The following is a 15,676-nucleotide window of genomic DNA, read 5'->3' on the forward strand; positions in this document are numbered from 1 at the left end:
TCTTCATTCAAAATCATCAATTGAGGTCCCCAGTGTTTGTCCAGTTCCATGTGAATCCATGTGTTTGGTTGTTTATAATGCCCATGCCTTTTCTTTTCCATGATGTTGCTCTGAAAGGCTTGAGAGGTTTGATGACTGATGGAGACTCCGGCTCCGGGATCACTCAATCTTGATCCTTCCTGAGGTGGTAGCTCCTAACCACATGACACTTAGGTGAGGAACCTGACCTGAGGCTATGGTTAAACATGACACTACAGTATGTAGGTAACAGCCAGGATGTCATCTGGTTTGAAGTCCGTCTAGTCCGGGATTTCAGTCGTCATGTGCGTGTGGTATTGCTATTTAGAGTGCTTTTACCTGTGTGAGTGGTTATTACTTGGATTTGGGGGGGTGATTGGGGTGAAGTTGGCACTGGGTGAGTGGGGTGAGATATTGGCAAATGATCGTATATTTATTGCCATTCTATTTTGGATTTCAGTATATTTATGATATTCTATTTTAGCTCAGAGCAGATCTTGAGCATTGCCATTTAGATTCTTGATATAGTCTTCTGAATCTTTGTTTTATTGAATTTTGGCAATTTGATTTTTTTTTATGAGGCATCTCAGTTTCTTACTGAGGCTAGAGTTTAGTTTTGCATAGGACCTTTTTAAGGGAGTTTGCATTTTTTCCTTTTTCTGGGAAAGTTTTCTTTTGTTTATAAAGTTTGTTATTTGAGTTGACCTTTGTTTTTGGCATTTTGGATTGAGTTTTGATTTTTTTTTTTTGGCACGATTCATGCATGAGTGATGTGCTCGGGATGTGTGCGCATTAGTGTGCCCAGTTCAGTTTCTTCAGCAGTTGGGCAGTCAGTCTTCAAGAATTTCTGCACTAGTGTCATGAAGTGTGTCACTTCTGAGAGTTTTTGGCTTTGGAGAAGTTTTTTTTGGGGTGGGGGTGGCTGGGTGGGGGGTGGGATGTGGATGGTTGGGGATTTGATGGTGGTAGGGTGACTCTGAGACCACAGGGGTGACCACAGGTATTGGTGATTGTCATGGTGGGTGCAGGATATTGGAGGCCCAGATGGTGGGACTATGATTGGGGTTTGGATCTGGGTGGATCCATATGAATTCATAGAACTGGTTGCTAAGGTGTTGGGACATGAGTAGTTTTTTTCCAGTTAATGGCAGGGTAGTTAAAATCATCCAGTATTAGGGTGTTTGGTTCTATCTTAATATTTTCCAGTATGTTTAAAAAGGTGTAGTTTGAATCTTTGGGTATGGTGGGGATCTGTAGGCAAGCACAATTTAGATTGCAGTCTTACCTAGTGTTAGTTGCACTTGGAGAATTTCAGACACATTGTGTTGTGTTGTCAGCCTGGTGGTGGTGGTGAATATCCTGTGAATATTGCTCCTCCTCCACCTTAGTGTTTCTGGGTCCTTTGGTGGCGAAAGTAAAGTGTAAGGTAAGAGCCTGGGTATTGCAGGGGTGCTCTCTGGAGCCTTTCTTTATAGAGGATTTAGGTATGAAAGTTAAAAAAGGGAAATGGATAGATTAATAAAATTATTTCACTTAGATTAAGGAGAAGAGAGCTAATCTTAGAATATTAAAAGTTAATGTAAATAGTATTAAATGTTTGGTTAGGAGGACTGATATTTTGGAATAGTGTAATAGTTGTGAGGTAGATATAATTGTGTTAGAAGATATTAGGGGGTTAACAAAAGATGAACGAGTACAAACAGAGCATTTAGGGAAGGGGGTATAATTTGGAATTTAGAAAATTAAACTTGTTCAGGTATTGTGATATTATATAATACAGGTATTTCGATATGAGATGTAACCTTAGACTGGGAAGACTAACTATAGTAGATTTTAGATGAGAGTGAGAGAGGAAAGCTTATAGGATTATAGTGCTTTATGCACAAGACTTATAAAGAAAGGGAAAAGTTATTTAAAGAAATATTCGATTATATAATTGTCAACATGAATATTATAATAGCAGATTTTAATTGTGATCTAAGGAAAATAAAAGGATTGACAGGATAAGAGTTATGAAAGAAATTATGAGGTATAGATATTTAAGGTTATGGAATTTAAATACATATACAGTGGATATAAAAAGTTTACACACCCCTATTAAAATGCCAGGTTCTTGTGATATAAAAAACTGAAACCACAATAAATCATTTCAAAACTTTTCCCACCTTTAATGTGACTATAACCTATGCAATTCAATTGAAAAACAAATCTGTTAGGGGAAAAACTATAAAAAAAAAACATACAATACACTGGTTGCATAAGTGTGTACACCCTTAAACTAATACTTTGTTGTGTGTGCGCACCCTTAAACTAATACTTTGTTGAAGCACTTTTTGATTTAATTACAGCAGTCAGTCTTCTTGGGTAGGGGTCTATCAACATGGCACATCTTGACTTGGCAATATTTGCCAACTTTCCCTTACAAAAGCACTCCAAATCTGTCAGATTGATCTCTTGTGCACAGCCCTCTTCAGGTCACCCCAGAGATTTTCTATTGGATTTAGGTCTGGGCTCTAGCTGGGCCATTCCAAAACTTTAATTTTCCCCTGGTGAAGCCATTCTTTTGTTGATTTGAATGTATGCTAGGGGTCATTGTCATGTTGAAAGGTGAAATTCCTTTTCGTCTTCAGCTTTCTAGCAGATGCCTGAAGGTTTTGGGCCAAAAGTGACTGGTATTTGGAACTGTTCATAATTCCTCCATCTTGACTAAAGCCCCAGTTCCAGCTGAAGAAAAGCAGCCCCAAACCATTATACTGCCACCGCCATGCTTCACAGTGGGGATGGTGTTCTTTTGGTGATACAAAGTGTTGCTTTTGCAAAAAGTACCTTTTGGAATTGTGGCCAGAAAGTTCAACATTGGTCTCTCATCATCACACACATTTTTTTCCCACATGCTTGGGAGACTTGATGTTTGTTTGCAAATTTTAGCCTGGTTGTTGTCACATGTGTACACATAACAGTACTGCCAGAAATTCCTGCAGCTCCTTAGGTCTCTCTTGGCAGCCTCCCTGACCAGTTTTCATCTCGTCTTTTCATCAATTTTGGAGGGATGTCCAGTTCTTTTCAATGTCACTGCTGTCCCATATTTTCTTCACTTTTTGATGACTGCCTTCACTGTGTTCGATAGTATATCCAATGCTGTGGAAATTTTTTTGTACCCTTCTCCTGACTGATACCTTTCAACAATGAGATCCCTGATGCTTTGTAAGCTCTCTGCGACCGATGGCTTTTGCTGTAGCAGGCAACTGAGTAAATGTCAGGAAAATACTACTAGGACAGCTGAACTTTATTTGAGGTTATTCAGAGTCTCTTTAATTGATGGCAGGCGTGTACCCAAGAAGACTGAATGCTGTAATTAAATCAAAAGGTGCTTCAACAAACTATTAGTTTAAGGGTGTGCACACTTATGCAACCAGCGTATTGTATGTTTTTCATTTTTTATATTTTTCACTAACAGATTTGTTGGTTTTTCAGTTGAATTATACAGGTTATAGGTCACATTAAAGGTGGGAAACGTTTTGAAATGATTTATTGTGGTCTCATTTTTTTTATATCACAAAAACCTGACATTTTAACAGGGGTGTGTAAACTTTTTATATCCGTTGAAGAATAGGAAATAACAGAACTGAGACTTATTATTTTGTAGATTCTTGCAGTATAAAGTTTAAGATAGAAGAGAAAGTCCAGACAGAGTTTTCAGGTCATATGGCTATATGGATAGAAATCGAAGGGAATAGTAATTATATATAAAAATTGGAAAGGGAATTAAAACTATTAATGAGATTAATTGGTATGAAATGGTAAGGAAATATACTAAATTGTGGAAAAAAACTTTTAACTATGAGTGATTATTTGAACTGGACAGAATAGTGGTTAATATTTAAAGAAAAATATAAATCAGACTATTTAAAATGGGAAAGTGTATTAAGGGAAAAAAGAAAAAAAACAAGAATATATGGTGTTACAGAAAAATACATTAGAATTTTTGGAGGGAAATAATGATTATTATATAAAAGAAGTATAAATATATAAAAAGAATAAAGAGAAAATAAAATGATTATTGTATAAACAAGGGTATTTTGTCCAAGGTAAAAAAGAAGTTTCAGTTTATTTGAGTAAAAAGGTTAAAGGAGATAGTGTATAATTAACAAATTGAGGGATGAGTAAGGGGTGGTGGTAAAACCCCCGCTGAAGTGATGCATATTTTAGTGCAATTTGTTAAAAAGACAGTAAGAAAACAAAAGTTAAAGATAGATAATGAATGGAATGTTAAGCAGTTTAATGAAAGCATGAATAAGGATATAGATAAACAAATTACTGTGACAGAATTGGATTTAATAATGAAGAAAGTTAATACTGATTCAGCAGCAGGTCCAGATGGCATAGGTTACTTCATGTATAGGAATATAGACTTTTGGCAAAAAGAAAGATTTATATGTGTATTGAATAAATGGTTACAAGATGGCATTCAATACACGCAAATGTGTAATGGTGTAATTAAATTTATATGGAAAAAAGGAGACAAGATGGAATAAATTGGAGACCATTGTTTTTAATAATACAGATTACAAGATTTTTATGAAGATTTTACAAAGACGAACAGAAAATTAGATAAAGTCTTAGGGGATGGTGTAATGGGAGAGGATATCAGGAGATATTAATGATTGTTAGAAAAGTAGTAGATAATATAAGACAAGGAAATAAAGGAAAAATATTAATAGGTAATATAAATAAGGTTTTTGATACAACAGACCATGAAGTATTATGGGGAATTATTGAAAAATTCTAATTAAAGTGGAAAATACAGAAAGTAATTCAGTCAGTATATAAGAACAGTAATGTTAAATTATTAGTAAATGGGTGGTTAAGTGAGGAAATAAAGATGAATAGTGGACTGAAACAAAGATGCCCTGTGAGTAGGGTTTTATTTGCTGTGGTTATGAACTGTATAGTGACAAGACTAAATAAAGATATGATGAAGGCAAAGTTTATACAAAATGAAGGTATAACATATCCAGTTATTATGCCATATGCAAATGATATGATTCTTGTAACCAAGAATAGTAAAATGATGGAACAAATAATTGTTAGAATAGAACAAATGACTGTTTACAAAGCTTAGGAATGTATTTAAATAGTAATAAAAGTAAGGGATTTGGATTTGAAGAAGTAATAAATGAAATTAAGTTTGGGATGGGTGGAATTTCAGTATTAGGAATTATTTTTGGACCGAATTAAGTTGTTGAAGAATAATGGATAAACATTTTACAGGGACAGAGAGCGTTGAGTATTATGTGGACTAAATATAGATTATCTTATTAAAAAATTCTCATTTAACACTATATGGATGGGAAGAATAGCCTATATGTCAAGTGCATATATATATATATATGTAAAATACCTTAAATATAAAAGCAGATTATTGAATTAACTTTTGGATTTATTTGAGGTTCTAGGTTGAACTCAGTCAAGAGGGGAGTATTGTATAGATAGGGATGCAGAAGGTTTGGAATTATTAAATACAGTAGTTATGGTGCATCTTTGAATTTATTTAGGGTGTTAGAATGGATTAATGGAGATGAGAGCGTTTACAGAAGAAAATAATTTAAAGAAAAGTGTAATAGGGAATGGGATTTAATAAGATTGACTAAAAGAGAAAGAATGGAGAATGAAAAAATAAAAAGCTATATAAAATGAGGAAATTAAATATATACAAAGCTGAAAATAACAAGAGAATATGGTATAAAATATAATGATAGAATAGTATTATGTTAATCCATAGAGTAACTTAACAGTAGAAAAAAAAGAGCTAGAAAGCTAAGAAATCTTTGGTGTATGAAAAATGAGGAATGTCAAGATCTTTTGTGGAGACTGCAAGTTAATAAGCTACCAGTGAAGGCAAATATGCCATATTACAATAAATGAAAGGTATGTCTTTATTGTAAAGAATTAGAAAACACAGAATCTGAAGTAGGGACTTCATTTGCCAGCAACCTTTGGGATACGGATCCGATCTCGGATCCGAGCCGGCAACTTCTATCACAGCATAGATCCGAGCTCCTAGCTCCTCCCCTTACCCATAATCCCCTGCCTACCCTGACTGACCTCAGGTCTAGTTTGCCGCTCTTCAAGCAACAGCTAGATTCCAGAGCTCTTGGCGACCTTGTGAGAAAAAAGTTATCTTTTTTCTTTATCTGATTGAGTGATTGTGTGTGCGTGCAGGTTTACCCTTAGTACTAACACTTATTATTTTTAGCTTACTCAGCTTAAATTTTAATTTAAATTTTTCCTCCCTCCCCCCTGGTCGTAGCATGTGTGTGTGTCTTGAGTGTAGGGGCCTAGCGAGTGTGCTCTACTTTAATTATGTCGGAGGCCCCTAAAGCCATTTTTTCGAAATGCACCGAGTGTGGTCACAAGCTTTCACCGGCTGATGACCACACTCGGTGCATTAGGTGCCTTGGGGTTGAACACCTCTGTTCGGGTTGCGCGATTTGAGTGGCGTTCAACCCCAGGGCACTTAAGGATCAGAGGTCGAAGCTGGTTCTGGCGGGCCTTTAACCCCCAGACTCTGCTTCGGCCTCTGGTACTTCGGTGACTACTACCCCCCCGGTAGCGGTCACTCCTGCCTCCCTTCCTTCGACCGGGACTCAACCTCCTGCTTCGGCTCCGGAGGATAGGGAGTCCAGGAAAAAGAAGCAGAGGGAGAAACACCTTAAGCGGCGGGCCGAGGACTCTTCATCGTCCCCGCCCGCCAAGAGGGCTTCTCCGGCCAGGTCTTCTCGGTCTCCTCCTCCTCGGATCCAATCCCCTTGTTTCTCCCCGGGACCCGAGGAGGAGGCACTCCAGGTCGGCCTTGGTGGCCTCTTCGAGGTCCACCTTTAGCATGTCGGATGCGGACATGGACCGGATGATGAGGAGATTCATCCAGGCCCAGATGCAGATGGGAGTGCTCTTGCCTCCCCTCCCCCTCCGGGGGGAGCTCGACCCCTTTTTTCACCCCTATTGCTCCTTCTCCGACCCGCATTCCGGGGTTGGAGCGCTCGGAGCCGAGCCACGTTGGATCCGGGGGTGGGTTGGAGCCGACCGTGCTGGGCACGTCGGCTCCGACGGCTCCTTCGAGTTTGTCGGATCTGACCTCTCAGAGCCGTGGGCTGAGCTTCGGATCCGAGGGATTCGGTGTGCTTTCAGCTCCGTCCCGGTCGGAGCACACTGGTCCTTCGGATCCAACATTCTCGGCGCCGGGTCCGATCCCCGCTTCGGATCCGAGTGGGAGTCGGGTCTCGGATCCGTCAGAGAGCGGCTCCCCCTCAGCTTTCGCTGCGTTGGAGAGGGCACTGTCAAGTGCTTCCAGGCCTCCGGTCCTGGCTTCGGCTCCCTCCCGCACTCCTTCTCATCTAGTCCTGGCTCCCCTCATCCAGCCCTCGGGGCAGCCTGCCTCAGCGCCTCTAGGAGTTCCAGTGGAACAAGATGCAGCCCGTGAGGACTCCTCGGACAGCCCCCCTGAGGAAGTTCCTCACAAGGCAAAGTGCAAGAGGAGGCACATAGACTCCCCTGAGAGTCTCACCGAAGATACGGACTTAGATGAAGGGGAAGGCTCCCCTAGGTCACCCCCCGAAGATGTCTCCTTCGGAGACATCATGGAAATGCTTAAAATCAGGGATGGGTGGTCTGCCCCCAAGGCTTCCTCTGATGTGTCCGTATTCCTTGAGGCGTTTGAGGCAGGACCATCTACCTCTTGGGTGTCCCCTCCACCCGACCCCTTGGTGGATCTCATATCCACTAGGGCTTGGAAGGAACCGGACACCGTAGAGCCAATCCCCAATCGCCCGGACAAAATTTTGAGCCCCCCTGCAGAGAGATCACACTGGAGCAGAGGTCCCCCTGTGGATGCCATGTTGGTGGCTGCAGCCACCAAGAAAGAGTTGGCTCAGGAGAGCCCCACAGTTCATCCTCCGAGCAAGGAGTCTCGCGCGATGGACCGTCTTGGGAAGCGGGCCTTCAGTTCAGCGACCTTCTCTATGAGGGCCTTGAACTACATGGCACACCTTATTCGGATGCAGCGGGATCTAATTAAGGAATACACTGCTTCCCCCCCAGGGTCCATGTTGGAGGGAGACAAGGATCTGTACTCCTCCCGAATGGCCACCCTCCACTCTATTTCTAACACCTCTATGCGGCTGTTGTCTCATGCTATGGAGGGAGCCGCTAGAGCAGGCGGAGTCGGGCTTGTCATGAGGAAACAGGCCTGGCTCCATCACTGTGACTTCTCGGAACCCTTTAAGGCATCATTCTCGAATGCCCCTTTTGATGGTTCTGCACTGTTCGGCAAAACCATTCGTGACACTCTTGTCCAGAGCGAGAAAGACGGGAAGACTTTGTCTGCCGTCGGAGTCTGCTTCTCTGTGCCCCAGAGGTCCTTTTCCAAGAACCAAAAGGGTCAGAAGAAGATGTGGTTCCGAAAATCGCATCAATCCCAGTCTGCTCAGGACAACCAGTCCTCTCGTGGCAGAGGAGGACAGGGAGGACGCCGCCCCAGAGGCAGAGGGGGTCCCAGGAATTTTGGGTCCAGAGAACCATTCTCTGAGAGGCCCACGCAAAACCCCTGAGGGGTTACCCGGCTGCTCCACTCTGGAGGCAGTTGGGGGGCGTTTTTCGAGGCACCTAGCAATGTGGGAGTCCATAATAATGGATCGCTGGGTGCTTCGTATCATATCCAGAGGTTACCAAATTCCCTTTATCGTAACCCCCAGAATCAGAGGCCTCCCCGACGTACCACCCAGTCAGAGGAAGGTGGCTGCAGCAGAAATTCAGCAGCTTCTGCAAAAAAGAGCCATCCAGCCCGTCCCCCCAGATCAAATCGGATCAGGGTTTTACTCCAGGTTCTTTCTGGTGCCAAAAAAGACAGGGGACTTGAGGTCCATCCTCGACCTCTCTCTCCTAAACCTGGCGGTACCCAAAGAAAAGTTCCGAATGGTCACTTTGCAGTCCGTCCTCCCCTTATTGCGGGAGGACGACTGGATGTGCTCCATAGACCTCAAGGATGCATACTATCACATTCTAGTGGACAGGCGTTCCAGGAGGTTTCTCCGCTTCTGGCTGGGAGCCAGTCACTTTCAATTCAGGGCCCTCCCCTTCAGCCTCACCTCAGCCCCCAGGGTGTTCACCAAAGTCCTAGCGATAATAGCGGCCCACCTGAGACTCCAGGGAATTCAGGTCTTTCCATACCTGGACGACTGGCTCCTTACGGCCCCAACAAGGCATCTACTTTGTTCATGCAGGGATTATTTCCTCAGTCTGGCTCCACTATTAGGGTTAACCATCAATATGACCAAATCCTCTCTGATCCCTACACAGGTGTTGGATTTTATAGGGGCGAGACTGGATTCCAGACAGATGCTTGCGTTCTTGACTCCAGACCGGCTTCGGAACCTGATGTTGCATGTGCAGGCCATCCTTCAACTGCATACTCCTTCGGCGGAATTGGTCCTGAGGGCTTTAGGATCTATGGCGGCTGCAATCCCTCTGCTGTCATTGGCCCGGTTGAACATGAGGGTCCTGCAGTGGACCCTCCAGGTACAATGGTCCCTGTCTCACAACCCCCTGTCTCATCCCATTTCCTTAAGCAAGGTTTGCAGAAGGTCGCTCGTGTGGTGTCTCCAGTCTCCCAACCTCCACACGGGACGTCCCTTCTCACTACCACCACCAGTCAACACAGTGACCACGGACGCTTCTCACCTGGGGTGGGGGGGGCATTTTTCAGGCAGGGCAGTCCAAGGCACGTGGAACGACGTAGGGACCTCCTTGCATATCAACGTCCTAGAGATGAGGGTGGACAGACAACATGTCAGTCGTCTGGTACATCAACAAACAGGAGGGAACAAGGTCTTACCCCCTTTGCCGCGAGGCCATGAGAGTGTGGGAATGGACGATTTCCACCAACCGCTTTCTCATAGCAACGCACATTCCGGGACGGTCCAACATTCTAGCGGACAGGCTCAGTCGTACTATCCTGACTTTTTACAAATGGTCTCTCAACCCTCGAGTTGCAGAGCAAGTATTTGCCCGATGGGGGCAATCTTGTTGCGATCTTTTTGCCTCTTTTTCAAACACCAAATGCAACGATTACTTCGCTCTGATCCCCCTTCCGGGGGAGTCCCCGAGAGACTCTCTAGTTCATGCTTGGCCTCCCTGTCTGCTTTATGCTTATCCTCCTCTTCCCCTGATGTTGAAATTATTGCAGAAAGCCAGGCAGTTGGGGAGCAAGATGATTCTTATTGCCCCATTCTGGCCTCGTCAGACGTGGTTCCCTTACCTATGGTCTCACCTAGTGTATCCACCATGGATTCTGGATCCCCTCCCGGATCTCATTTCTCACCCTCTCGATCTTCCAACTCCAAACCTGGTCAACCTCAAGCTGACAGCTTGGTTGCTCCAGTTCCACTCCTCATAAGGACTCCCGGGATCTCTTCACCTGTCAAAGCCATTCTTGTAGCAGCTCACAAGCCTTCCACCAGGAGGGTTTATCGGAGTAAGTGGAAACGCTTCACCATTTGGGCAGAACACCGTCGTTTAGACCCTTTTACAGCCCCGATAGCATCGGTTCTAGATTTTCTAACCTCTCTCTTTCACCAGGGGGCTAGTTCTTCCACAGTCAAGGTACAACTTGCAGCAATCTCATACTGTCACGTGGGGCAAGAGTCTGGCCCTCTTATCACTTCCAAACTGTGTAAGACCTTCCTCAAGGGTACCTTCCTCCTTAGGCCTCCAGTCAAAGAGGTGGTACCTCCATGGGATTTATCCCTAGTCTTACAGGCCTTGACTGGTCCCTCTTTCGAACCGGCGGCCACGGTTGATCTCAAATTTCTCTCTTGGAAGACAGCCTTTTTGGTGGCCATAACTTCAGCCAAAAGAGTATCGGAATTGCAAGCTCTTTGTGTCAAACCACCATATTTGGTCTTTCACCCGGATAGGGTTTACCTCAGGATCAGTCCGTCCTTCCTACCTAAGGTATCTTCAGAAGCGAACATTAATCAATCTATCAATCTCCCAGTGTTTTTCCCCAACTTTCAAAACAAAGGAGAGTACAAGCTGCATTCCTTAGACGTACACAGACAACTACTTTTTTATATTCATAGAACTGCTGATCATAGGCAATCCAATCAGTTGTTTATCTCCTTTGCCAAAAGTAATTTCGGAAAGCCAGTTTCTAAAGTTTCTCTCTCTCGATGGATCTCGAGTTGTATTCTCTTAGCATATCAGAGCTCGGGAAGGCCTGCACCTCAAGGAGTCCATGCTCATTCTACTAGGGCCTTTGCCACATCTGCGGCCTTTCAAGCTAGGGTTCCACTGGATGACATTTGTTCCGCAGCCACTTGGGCTTCATCTCACACCTTTATCAGCCACTATAAAATAGATGTTGTCTCCCGAGGTAGGGCGTCCTTTGGCTCTGCGGTGCTCCGGAATATCCTTCCATGAAGGGCCACCCCAGATTGAGGTAGCTGGGGACTCTGTCCCAAAGGTTGCTTACAAATAAAGTCCCTACTTCAGATTAAGAAGTTATGTACTCACCATAACGTTCCATCTGAGTAGGTATCTTCATTTGTCTGCAACCAACCCCCCTCCTTCCCCCTTACCAAAATGATCGTTCTTCTGGTTATTAGCATCTGTTCCCTTTGGGACACTTTTATCAGCTGTGCTATGGGGCAAACTTGATCTGAGGTCAGTCAGGGTAGGCAGGGGATTATGGGTAAGGGGAGGAGCTAGGAGCTCGGATCTATGCTGTGATAGAAGTTGCCGGCTCGGATCCGAGATCGGATCCGTATCCCAAAGGTTGCAGACAAATGAAGATACCTACTCAGATGAAACGTTATGGTGAGTACATAACTTCTTATTATTTTTCTTAAACTGTAAAAGAGTTCGAAAGTTATGGAAATCATTAATAGAGAAGAAAATTTTGAATGAATTTCAAGATTGTAAACAATGAAATATGAATATGGTTGAATATTGATTTTATGAAGGTTTAGATATAAAATATATCAAAAGAAGAAATCCAAATCCAAAACATGACTGACAAAATAAATGAAATAGCAGCTGCAGAAAGAACAAGCTCCACGAAAAGAATACAAAACTTTTATTAAAAATAAATGAAAACCACATATTTTCTGAGCAGTTTTGTTTAACAAAGTTGCCAAACTTCATCAGACATTTTACTAGAGTTAACAAAACAGTTAAATACCAGCAGCCTAACTATGATTGGTTCACCCTCCCATTCCAATTAAGTACTTAAAGCTACTGTAAAACCACAAAAACACAAAAAAACAAGTAAAAAACACACAGCCAGTACTTGGATTTGAAGAAAAATGCGGCAACCTTATTAGCGCTTTCGTCCAATTGAACACACTTGAACTTCTTCAGAAAATAACATCCATACATTTTCAGCATTTAAATAAATAACTGCTGTGTCACATGTGATAATACTGCCCATTGAACTGTATGTAATTGTTATTAAGGACTAATTCTAAAAGTTCTATTAGTAAATTTCTTTTGTCCTGTGGAATGTTGTATTTATGCAACATTTCACTGACCCATTCCAGCCCTGTATCCTGAGGAATCACCGTATACAGGTCACAGACATCAATGGTTACCATAATATTATCTTTACTATATTCAGTATTATTGATATGCTCTAAAAATGTCCAGGAATCCTTACAAATGTGCTTTTCATTTTTTAATATATTCTTAAATTTGACGTCTAAATATTTGGCACAAGCAGATGTAATGGAGTCCCTACCATCCACAATGGGGTGCATAGGTGGATCATTAATGCTTTTGTGGATTTTAGGGACTCCGAAAAATGCTGGAATCTTCGCTGTAACAATATTTAAATGATTACATAAGTCCAGATCTATATATTTTTTTCTAGAAATATATCATTCAACTGCCCATAGATTTTCCTGAAGGCTCCATTTAGTTGATTGAGAGACACTTTTTCATAAGTAAAGGTATTCAATAGTTTTTCCATTCTTGCATTATTCGTCCATTATTTGCATGTTGCCCCCTTGTCCATTGTTGGGAAGGCGGGGGGCAAGGGTATGCTATACCATTATTATACTCTCAAATATCTGTATCTATTTTGTTGAGCTTACCTATTTTCAACTTATTTAAATGCTTTTCCACACTGTTGTAAGTACGCAACAGTTCATATCTTGTATGTTCATATGTGTTATATGCCCAAATGTCTCTATCCAGTTCATCCAATTCCTTAATGAAAGCTTCAGTTGTTATTTCATTGTACTTCACCAGTGTCTCTTAACAACCCTGTACCTCATTTATCAAATAATTTAATTAATTCCACATGTAAAGGTGATTTATCTATTAAACCTGAAGGATAGTGCCAAATTCGCAGTCCTTTAGGAATAACTTTTAAACGTATGCATTCATGTAGATACGCATTTTCTAATTGTAGTTTTTTTTTACATTTCAGAAACTTTTTGTCATATTCGGTAAGCTTACCGTCTATACTTGCAGGCTATTGCAATACGCCAGGACTGACCGTAAAACTTGTTAAATCCATTCAGTGAATGAAGGAACTTTGCTTCGTATTTCCCCCATTAAGTTTGAATATTTCCTGATTGCGGTCCATGATTTCCTTCCGTTCTGTTGAAACTAGTTGTAGGAAGTTCAAAGGCCCTAATTGCTTCAGAATGTAACCGATTACTGTGTCCTGCTGCTTCATGTCTAAATGTTGGTTGAGTGTGGTTAGGTTCCTGCCGTATTACCACACGATGTTCTTTGGTTTGGTTGTCAGGAAGGTTGAATCTAGTTGACTTATTGGCTTCTATGCGAGTGTATAGATGGTCAATATGCTGGGAAAGCTGCTGAAATAAAGTGGTTACATCTCTGATGCTCTTTCCAATTTCTTCATTCCCCGACAGGAAAAATAAGCAAGGGGAGCTGGAATCACTTTCTGCTGCCATAATACAAACAACCAAATCCAAATCCAAAACACGACTGACAAAATAAATTAAATAGCAGCTGCAGAAAGAACGAGCTCCACTAAAAAGAATACAAAACTTTTATTAAAAATAAATTAAAACCACGTATTTTGTGAGCTCTTTCGTTTAACAAAGTTGTCAAACTTCATCAGACATTTTACTAGAGTTAACAAAACACTTAAATACCAGCAGCCTAACTATGATTGGTTCACCCTCCCATTCCAATTAATTACTTAAAGCTATGTTTACAATATTTCTTAAAAATTCCTTAAAATTTAGACCATAAGGCATTACAATTTCTTTCTTTCTAATGCCTTAAGTTTTAATAAGGGGAGTATTGAGCTACACTCATTTAGTCCTGGCCAGCTATCAGCCTGCAACTTAATCTGCCATATCAACTCTTTTTTTCTCTGCTAATAAAATCCAAGGAGAGGGCGGCCACGGAAGTGCAGTGGTTAGCGTTGCTGCCTCACAGCAAGAGGTTCTCCGATTCGATCCTCGGCTGAGGTGCCTTCTGTGCAGAGTCTGCATGTCCTCCCTGTTGTCGCGTGCCAGTCATGAGCAGACAGGTAATCAGCTGTGACGACCCTTAACCAGGAAAAGCCGAAAGAAGAAGAAGAAGAACATCTAAGGAGACCTATCAATTGCCACAGTGTCAATAATCCTATACTTAAAACTATAAACAGGAGAATTACATAAATTAAAACTTTTGATGGCATTTTCATGTTCATAAATTCTCTGCCCTAATTTTCTTTCCATTTTACTAATGTAAAACACAGAACAGAAATCTCACTGTGCAAGATACACAACAGCTTTTGTATTACAGTTATATTTTCCCTTTATCTTATATAATGTGTCTCTTATTGTAAAAGAGTTGCCTGTATTTATTTTAAAACACCACTAACATGCATAACACTGGATCATCCCTTTTGTTCCATTATTGGTTGGCTTTGATTAGTTGCTAATAAGTTTTTAAAACATTTTCCTTTTCGATAGACTATGTTAGGCTCTACCCCTATCTTTTTTCCTAATATACCTGTCCTCCATCAACATAGTTCTTAATTAAAATCTCCCTCACTATTTTACTATCTTCAGTGTATGTTGTAACAAAAGCCTTAGTAAAATCTTCTCTTTGTACTAAACTACCAATCTGAGGTAGGAAACTTTATTTGATCATCAACCTGTGGGTATTGGATCCGACCTGGATCCGAGCCGGCAGCTTTCCAAGCTAGAGATCCGAGCTCCAAGCTCCTCCCCTTACCCATAATACCCTGCCACCTCCTTCCAATCCCCAGATCTCGTTTGCCGCGGCTTTGTCAAGCACGGGTTTCTCGAGCTCCTAGCGTTAGGTGATCTGTGAGTAAAAAACGTTCTTCAAAATCTTATTAGTTTTTGTGTGTGTGGACAGTTAATTCCCTAGTTTAAACCCCCTTTTCGTTCCCTCATAGTTTAAGCCTAGTAATTTCCTCCTTTTTCCCCTTAGGTGTTTGTGTGAGCTGCGTGTGTGTGTTTTTTAGATTAGATATTATGGCCGAGGCCCCTAAGGCCATTTTTTCTAAGTGCACTGAGTGTGGCCATAAGCTTTCCCCAGCAGATGGCCACACTCAGTGCGTCCTCTGCCTGGGGGTACTGCACTTGTCTTCCGGCTGCTAAATTTGTGCAGC

At 42.0% G+C, this 15,676-nt stretch overlaps 1 protein-coding gene across 1 annotated transcript in view; it reads left to right on the plus strand.

The window, feature by feature from the left end:
• LOC122794473 (DNA polymerase nu-like) overlaps positions 1-15,676 on the plus strand; it is a 1,294,839-nt gene that overhangs the window by 323,165 nt on the left and 955,998 nt on the right. The window lies entirely within an intron of this gene.

This window comes from Protopterus annectens, chromosome 2.part1, assembly GCF_019279795.1.
Source record: "Protopterus annectens isolate FY-2018-M chromosome 2.part1, PAN1.0, whole genome shotgun sequence".
NCBI classification, from domain to species: domain Eukaryota; kingdom Metazoa; phylum Chordata; order Ceratodontiformes; family Protopteridae; genus Protopterus; species Protopterus annectens.